The sequence below is a fragment of the Chinchilla lanigera genome, unplaced genomic scaffold (assembly GCF_000276665.1).
Source record: "Chinchilla lanigera isolate Chin_1 unplaced genomic scaffold, ChiLan1.0 scaffold00029, whole genome shotgun sequence".
NCBI lineage: Eukaryota > Metazoa > Chordata > Mammalia > Rodentia > Chinchillidae > Chinchilla > Chinchilla lanigera.
Window position 1 is genome coordinate 3,203,072 of NW_004955430.1, and position 8,009 is coordinate 3,211,080.

Here is an 8,009-nt window from a genome sequence, read left to right on the forward strand (position 1 = left end):
GGCCTCCGGCGTTAGCAGTGTGCGCGGTGGCAGCGACCCCGGGTTCGCAGTTTGGCTCGGAGCTTGGCAGGCTGTTCTGAGTCCCCCACACGGGCAGTCTTGGGAGGAATCGGGAGGGCAGGTGATCGTCGGTAATCCCACTTTAGAGGTGAGCAAATCGAGAATTAGCAGGGTCAACAAAGGTCACAGGATTGGCTCCTGTATGCCCAGTGACACCCCAGGTGTGGCATCCTGTAGCACCTGGCTCCTCCTGGCTGCCCCATGGTGTCTGGCTGGTGAGGGCCGGGGGCTGGGATGAGACCGAACGATGTGGCCCCAGGGTGTGCCACCCTCAGAGGCCTGACAGGTGCCACCTCTGCCCTCAGGCTGCTCACTATCTGATGGAAGAGGTGAACCCTGGGATCCTTTGAAAGCCGTCTGCCCTTCCCAACCGTCGGTCGCAAGGGCAGTGGTTTCCCTATTCCAAAGGGCATCTTCCCAGCCGCCCAATGGGACTAATTCTGGCCTCTGCAACCACTCCAGTCTGTGATGACGGTGCACGACTCCCTGCGAACCTGGAGCCCCAGTAATGATCGACAGGAAAGAGCCCCGCCTCATCATAGTCCTCCAGGAACCCGAGGGAGCCTTCCTCTCATTCCTGGTTCCACAGCTCCCTGCTCTCAGTGTTCCCCAAGGTCAGCTTTGGACGCAGAATCCTGGCCAGGCTGTGCTGGTGCCCCTGCCCCATACCTGCGTCTTTATTCAGGCAAACGCCTTATAAACCACATGGCCCTGGGGATAGAGACGTTGGAGCCTACCTGGTTTCCCACTGATAGCTTGTTACCCTGCTGTCCTGGCCCCCAGCCGCTGTCAGCTTCCCCTTAACTCTCACCGTGCCAAAGAAAACTCCTGTTGACCCCCAGCTTAGAGCCCCCACTCATCCCCTTCTATACTTGGAATAAAGTCCAGCCCCCTTCCGGCCTCTACCACCTTGCTGTGTTCGTGCGCTCTGCCCCGCCCATTTCGGTGTGCTGCACTTCTGGCTTTTTACAAAACACCAAGCCTGGTCCCGCCTAGGGTTTTTTTTTTTTTTTTTTTTAAATAAAAGGAGGAAAACATTAACAGACAGACAACTTTTTACAAAATAGCAAAAGAACAGTACAGGCAATACAGAGTTACAAAAAGGTGGTAGGAAATTAACAATGCTTGTTGTACTACATATTGATATCTTCAAAGTGGTTTCTCATGAAAACAGATAGAGACATGCAATATTGATCAATCAAGGACTCATTAACAGTTTCTTTCAGCTAAGAAATAGAAGACAGTAGATCAACTATGTTAACTATCATGTATTTGTACCTGCTATTCCCTGAGCCGGTAAAGCCTTTACTGTGTGTTCTGTCACACTGCCTTAGCCTCTGCAGGGCTTTCCCACCTGCGTTCTCTCCTGAGAGCCGGGATGAGGTCTCCTCACTGGCTCTATCCCCAAGGGCCAGAACTGTCTCTAATTCACTGTAGGTGCTCAATAAACGCCTGGGAAATGAAAGTATGTCTGTAAATTGCTATGCTCGAGGTCACACAGCCAACAGGTGTCAGCAGTGCAGCTTGGTGTCCTCCCTCAGGGGAGGGAGTCTGGCTGCCCCAGCCCGCAGCCTCCGTTTCAGCCTCTGAGACACAAAGTGCTCTGTTGGTGCACTCTCTTCAGAGGAAGTGGCACAGGTGTCCCGCTGCCAGCATCAGGTGACAGCAGAGGCGAAAGCAAACTGACAGCAGAGCTACATGCTGGCGTTTGAGCTGCCCTACAAGACCCATGCAGAGCCTAGGGTGAAGGGCACCCACAGGAGCCAGGACAGTGCGAGTCCTTGTAAAAGAGTCCCCCATAGCCAGCTCTGAGGACCTCCAGGAATACCAGAACCTATGTGAGAGGGAGCTAGGGATGCTGCAGGGTCCTTACTAGGGAGTAGCTTTTGGCCACTGGGACAATGCTGATGGGTTGTAAAGGAGACCTGGGGCAGAAAGGGGAGCAGCAGAGTTCTGAGTTCCCCCTCAGCAGGTGAGCGTTCAAGGTCTGCAGGTGCTGTCAAGGTGTCAGTGATATTTTACGTTTATTTTTGTAGTGCTGAGGGTTGAACCCAGGGCCTTTGCACTGACCTACATCCCCAGTTCTTTTTTTATGTTTTGTTTTGAGACAGGATCTCATGGAGTCTCTAAGATGCCCGGGCTGTAGTCAAACTTGCCGTCCTCCTGCCTCGGTCTCTCAGAGTGCTGGGATTACAAGTGTGCACTGCCATACCTGGGTTCATGATATGTTGTTAACAGAATAAAAGCAAAGGCTAGAACAGCAAGGAGAGGTGAGCCTTTCTGTTAGGAACAAAAACACGTGTGCGCATGTGTGCGTGTGCATGCGCTCATTTGCAGGGGCAAAGCATGAAGATAGGGTTTGAGCAGAGAGGGGTGGTGGAGGGTGCAGTTGAGGGGAGACATACAGTTTCTTCTTACCTATTTTTTGTTGGGATTTAGTGTTAATAAGTACGGTTGGCTTTTAGAATCAGAAGAACACAAAGTAAAATTCCATCTTCAAAAACATACCATTGTGGGGGGTTGCCTTTGTACGAATGTACTTTTTCTTCATTTCCCATGATTATGTAAAAGTATGCCTGTATTTCATAACCCAGGCTGCTGCCTAGATGTTTCTGGGTTGAGAACACACCCCCAGGCTCTGTGTGCTCCTGGCCCTGCTTGGCTGTCTGCATGCAACTCAGGGCAAAGCTATCCTGATGTGCTCTGGCACGTCTGCGTCCGCTGTCCACTGAGCGGGCACTGATGAGGCGTGAATGGCTCTGAGCAGCTGCGTCCCTGAGTGACAGTGCTGGGCATCGCGTTGGCAGGACTGGGCCCATGTGTGTACTCCTGGGGCACGCCTGGGATGGGTGCTGCAAGTCCCCAGTCACGCAGGGCTTGCAGAGGAGCTGATAGCCATGTCTGTGTCCTTGGGACACCTCCTTTGACTCACATCCAGGGCTCCCAGCTTGTAGGACCCTGGGAGGAGTCCTTGTGGGGTGAATGCCCCATCTTGTCCGCACCCGTGCCTTGCAGATGGCCTGTGTGTGGGTACTCAACACAGGCTTACAAGTTGGTAAGTCGACTAATCAAGTTCCATCTTTCCTCTCAATATCTGCAATTTCCTTCCAGAAGCACTTTTGATAATGCTATCCCTAGGAAGGCAACAACACAAATGAATCAGCTTGCTCACAGAACTTCTGGCTTCTCTTGTGCTGATTTTTTTTTTTTTTTTTTTTTGTCCTGGGAACTATAACCAATGCCTTACACTGAGCTATACCTCAACTTTTTTTTTTTTTTTACTTTTTAAATTTTATTTTAAGACAGGTCCTCGCTAAATCAGAGTTACCCAGGCTGGGCTCAAACTTATTCTCCTGGCTCAACCTCCCACACTGCTGGGATTACAGCAATATACTATCATGCTCAGCTTGAATTGTTTTTGTTTTTTTAAAAAACGCTTTTAATTTCTGATAATAAAAGCAAAGCATATACATTGTAAAAACCTGGAAAATACAGACTATTTAAAATTAAACTGTCTTAGTTACTTTTCTCAGTGCTGAGACAAAAATACTTGACACCCAAAGTTAAAGGAGGAAAGGTTTGTTTCGCTCACAGTTTGTCGAGGTTTCAGTCCATAACTGGCTGCAAGGCAGGGTGGCATGGCAGATAGGCATCACAGAGGAGAAACAGTTCATGGTGGGCAGAAGCAAGCAAAGCAACAAAAGTTGACCACAGCTCTTTCTATCCCTTATATCTTATCCAGCCTACTGTGGAGTGGGGAGCACTCACACCCTTAATCCTAGTGCTCTTGATCCTAGCATTGCACCATGAATTGATTCCAGTGTTATATACTTTAGATCCAGCCACCTCTGAAAAAGCCCTACCTATGACTGCATGAGGCTTTGGGGGACATTTAGACACACGCCATAGCATAAACTAAAATCATGCATAATCCCACCTACCTGGGACCACTGCTAAGATTATTTATTCATTTGAAAAATATTGATTATAATCATTATGAAGAACGTAAACAGGGTCATAGGTCAGGGGTTAAGGATTTGCCCCACAAGTACCTTTGATGGTTGGGCAAGGCTGAAAATAGTCATTGCTCAGTATGTATTTGCTCTTCTCTATTTTTAAACATTGTTAGGTTCATGTTAAATATGCCATTTTTCTTACATTTTTCCATCCAGTTTATAAAAATTCTTCAAATACCTCGTTTTCACTAGCTGTGTATTGTGCAGTCATAGGGCTGTGTCTTCATTCACAGACCTATTCCTTAGAAAGAGTGTTTGGACTATTTCCAGTTTTTCACCATGTTATATTACCTTCACAAAACTTTTTGGTATCCCTGTCCTTGTCCTCCTGGCAGGCCACATTCTGAACCAGAGCCCTACACAAGAAATTATCGGGTCAGAGGTGGCAGTGCTTCCAGAGCTCTGAATATCTGTTTGGCAAAGATCTCTCTGGAAACTCTGGTTCTGCTGGCTTAGTCACCTTTGCCTCTAGTTGGTGAGGTCCTGTTCTCAGCTTGGGAGAGAGCAGAGGGAGGGAATCCCAAGCATATTTGGCCGTGGGTGGATCTTTGCCCTTCCCTGGAACTGTTTCCCCACTTTTGTAAATTGTGTGAGTGTGCATGTGTGTGTGCGTGCATGTGTGTGTGCATGTGTGCATGCATGCATGCATGCATGCATGCGTGGTGCAGGCAGTGATATGTAGAGGCTGGAGAGCATTGGATCCCCACAGCCAGTAAACAAAGGTAAGTGCAAGAAGAAGAAAGAATTGGATGAGTTTTTGGAAATGCCTTTCTCTAAGACACCTTCAAAACTCTAGGACCCTGTGCACCAGGTGGGTGGGCACCCCACTTCAGGCAAGTTAGGGCTGGCAAAGGGAACCTAAAGGCAGGAGAGAAATGCTCCAGTCAGCTCACCCAAGCACATATGGTGCTCTTGTCTCGTCTCTTTCTTTTTGCATTTGTTGAATTTTTATGGAGATACAGTATAATGAACACACCATGAAATCTATCCTGTTGTTTTTTTTTTCCCAAGAATATTTAGCTTTTTAATATTTAATAATTACAACAGGTCTTTTTGCTTTTTGTTAACTTTTAAAATAGTTTTAATTTGTATCAGTACATGTCTGCAGTATATATATAGGGAGTTGGTACGTGTACACAACACATCTTAATGCTTCTTAGGACAACCTCCCCCAGTTTGCTGGGATTGTAGTGACCGGCAGTCCTTTCTAGACTCTTCTGTCCTATTCACAGAATTGGATGGAACAACTGAATAGCATGAAAGTTCAACATTTATTTAGGGCAAAAGAAGAAGAAGAAGAAGAAAGAATGCACAAAAGAAGGGCTGAGGAAGAAAAAGCGCTCTGAAGGAAAAAAGAGAAGATAGGCCCTGCACACAGGATGGGCAAGTGAGAGGCTCACAGGGGCCATGGCCTTATAGAGTGCTGTCTTTTATACTCCATTCTGAGATCAGATCTAGGCTCTCCCAGGAAACCTACGCAGTCTGTGCCAGAAGAATTGAAGACAACATTCCCCGGTGGGTGCCAGGTGCGGGGCTCAGAAGCTGTTCAGCACACGCATCCTGAGTCTCTGAGTAACATTTTTCCACTGTTAACAGGTCATGGTCAACTGCCCAGCTGCTTTGCTGTGTCCTAATCTCCTGCCTTACTCTGTCCGTCTCTCTCCATCTCTTCTCATTTGTAAAAGATCTCTCTCCCTGTTTCCTAATATCTTTTTATGTTATGAAAAAATAAAATGAAATTTCATAACAAAATAATAAGAAAATAACAATAGTTAATACAGTGTATCATTATCTTCAAAGTAGTTACTCAGAGTACAAGACATAAACCACACAGGTTGTTACAAAACAAAGAGAAACTGTGTGATACTTAAGTTTGTGTGTCTGGTTTATTTCAGTTAACCTTCCGGTGTCAAGGTGTGTCCATTTCCTACATCTGACTCAAATGTATCCTTCTTCATAGAAGGGTAGTACTCCACCGTGAGGAAATACCACATTTTCTTTATCCATTCATCTGTTGATGGACATATAGGCCTGTTCTGAGAGTTGTGCTGTTATAAACATGGGTAGGATGCATTATTGTAACATGATGTCTTTAATGCTCTTGGGAAGTTACCTAGAAGGGCAATAGCTGGATCAAATGGAATATCTAGCTCTAGCTTTTTGAGGATTTTCCGTATTGATTTCCATAGTGGTTGTTCTAGTTTACGTTCCCACCAACAGTGGAGAAGGCTTCCCTTCCCCTGTAGCCTTGCTAGCATTTGCTATTATTTGATTTCTTGATAGTAATCATTCTTTCTGGAATAAGTGGGAATCTCAGTGTTGTTTTAATTAGCATTTCTCTAGTAGCTACCAATGTTGAGCATTTGTGTATATACATACATATACATTAAAAAAATTTTTTTTTTGGTATTTGGACTTCTTCTGGGAAGTGCCTGTTTATTTCAGTTGCCCATTTTTGATTAGGTCTTTTATTTTGTGGGAGAGTCTGAGGTTTTTTGAGTTTTTAATATATTTTAGGTATTAGTTCTCTGAGATGTAGCTGGCAAAAAAACTTTTAACACTAGTCAAATAGAGGGGCTGGGGATTTAGCTCAGTGGCACAGCGCCTGCCTGGCAAGCGCAAGGTTGTGAGTTCGATTCCTGGTACCGGAAAAAAAACCAAAAGAACAAAAAAAAAAAAAAAAAAACCCCCAAAAAACACTAGTCAAGCAGAGATACAAATACCAAAAATAATGTGCTCTGTAAGTACAAATATCTGTGCTTGGGGCATGGCTATCAAGTAGCAAGACTTCTTTAAACACACATGGCCGGAGGGGTAATGGTCCCACCAATGAAAAATATCTATATGGAGAAGGCTGAGGTTTATTGCAAAGCATAATTATATAGCAAAATCCAAGGAAGGGTCATTTTTAAAGATGACATTTTAAATTTAATGACTTAGGCCAAAGTCTCACTTTTTTGTGCATGTGAATTCAGAATGATTAGGTGTAGAAGGCTTTTCCTTTTTTTCTCTTCTTTTTTTCTTTTTGTAATGTTTCCTTTTTTTCTATTTTGATTTGCTCTTTTTTCTGTTTGTTCTGATATTTCTGTTTCTTTTGTTTAGAAGAGTCTGCTTCAGTGGAACTGGAATAAGATCTTTTGCTTTTTCAATTTGATTTTCTCTTTACTTTTTTCTTTTTCCTTCTCCTCTTTTTCATTTATCCTTTTTTCCTGTAATGCCTGCAACTTATTTCACTTTTCATTCTCTTTAACACTATTTTCACTGCTTGTATGGTTGACATCCAAAACCGTGTCCCTTTTGGGGTCTATTCCAGAAAAAATTACAGCCTTTGAAAGTCAGATGAGCGCCACACTTTTTACATCCTGTTCTGACATTGTCCCTATTGCAACTGGCATCTCAGGGTGTCAGGCAATCTACTGTGCGGGCTTGGCTTTCTCTGCAGGCCTTAGATGTTGCTATTCACCAGGCTTCAGTCACAGACCTTCCCCCTCATCCCATACCCTTGACTGAGCAAAATAATGCTCTTCTTCAAACCGCAGGTGATAGCACTGAGTGTGGTGGCCCATGTCTGTAATCCCAGTACTTGGAGGCTGAGGCAGGAGGATAGTTTCGAGTTCAAGACCAGCCTGGGCTACAAAGTGAGCTCAGGGCCAACCTGAGCTGCATAGTGAGACCCTATCTTAAAAAGACAAAAAAGAAACAAAAAACAAAACCAAAAAAACCCCTGCAGTTGGTAGAAAAATGCAATCTTCCCATAACAGCTGTTATGCTAGAAAGTGGGATTGCTGGAGAAAATGTGTTTGCTTCCGGACAGTTGCACAGACAACACACAAAGAGCCCTTTGCCACAGCCCCAGCAGCTTTCTCAATTTTTTTTGAGGCAGCTAATTTACTATGTAGTCTAGGTTGGCCTCAAAATCACAGCAATCCTCCT

At 45.0% G+C, this 8,009-nt stretch overlaps 1 pseudogene; it reads right to left on the minus strand.

Annotated features, from left to right (window-relative positions):
* Positions 1-7,025: 7,025 nt before the first annotated feature.
* The window catches only part of LOC106148836, a 7,762-nt pseudogene continuing 6,778 nt past the window's right edge, over positions 7,026-8,009 (minus strand).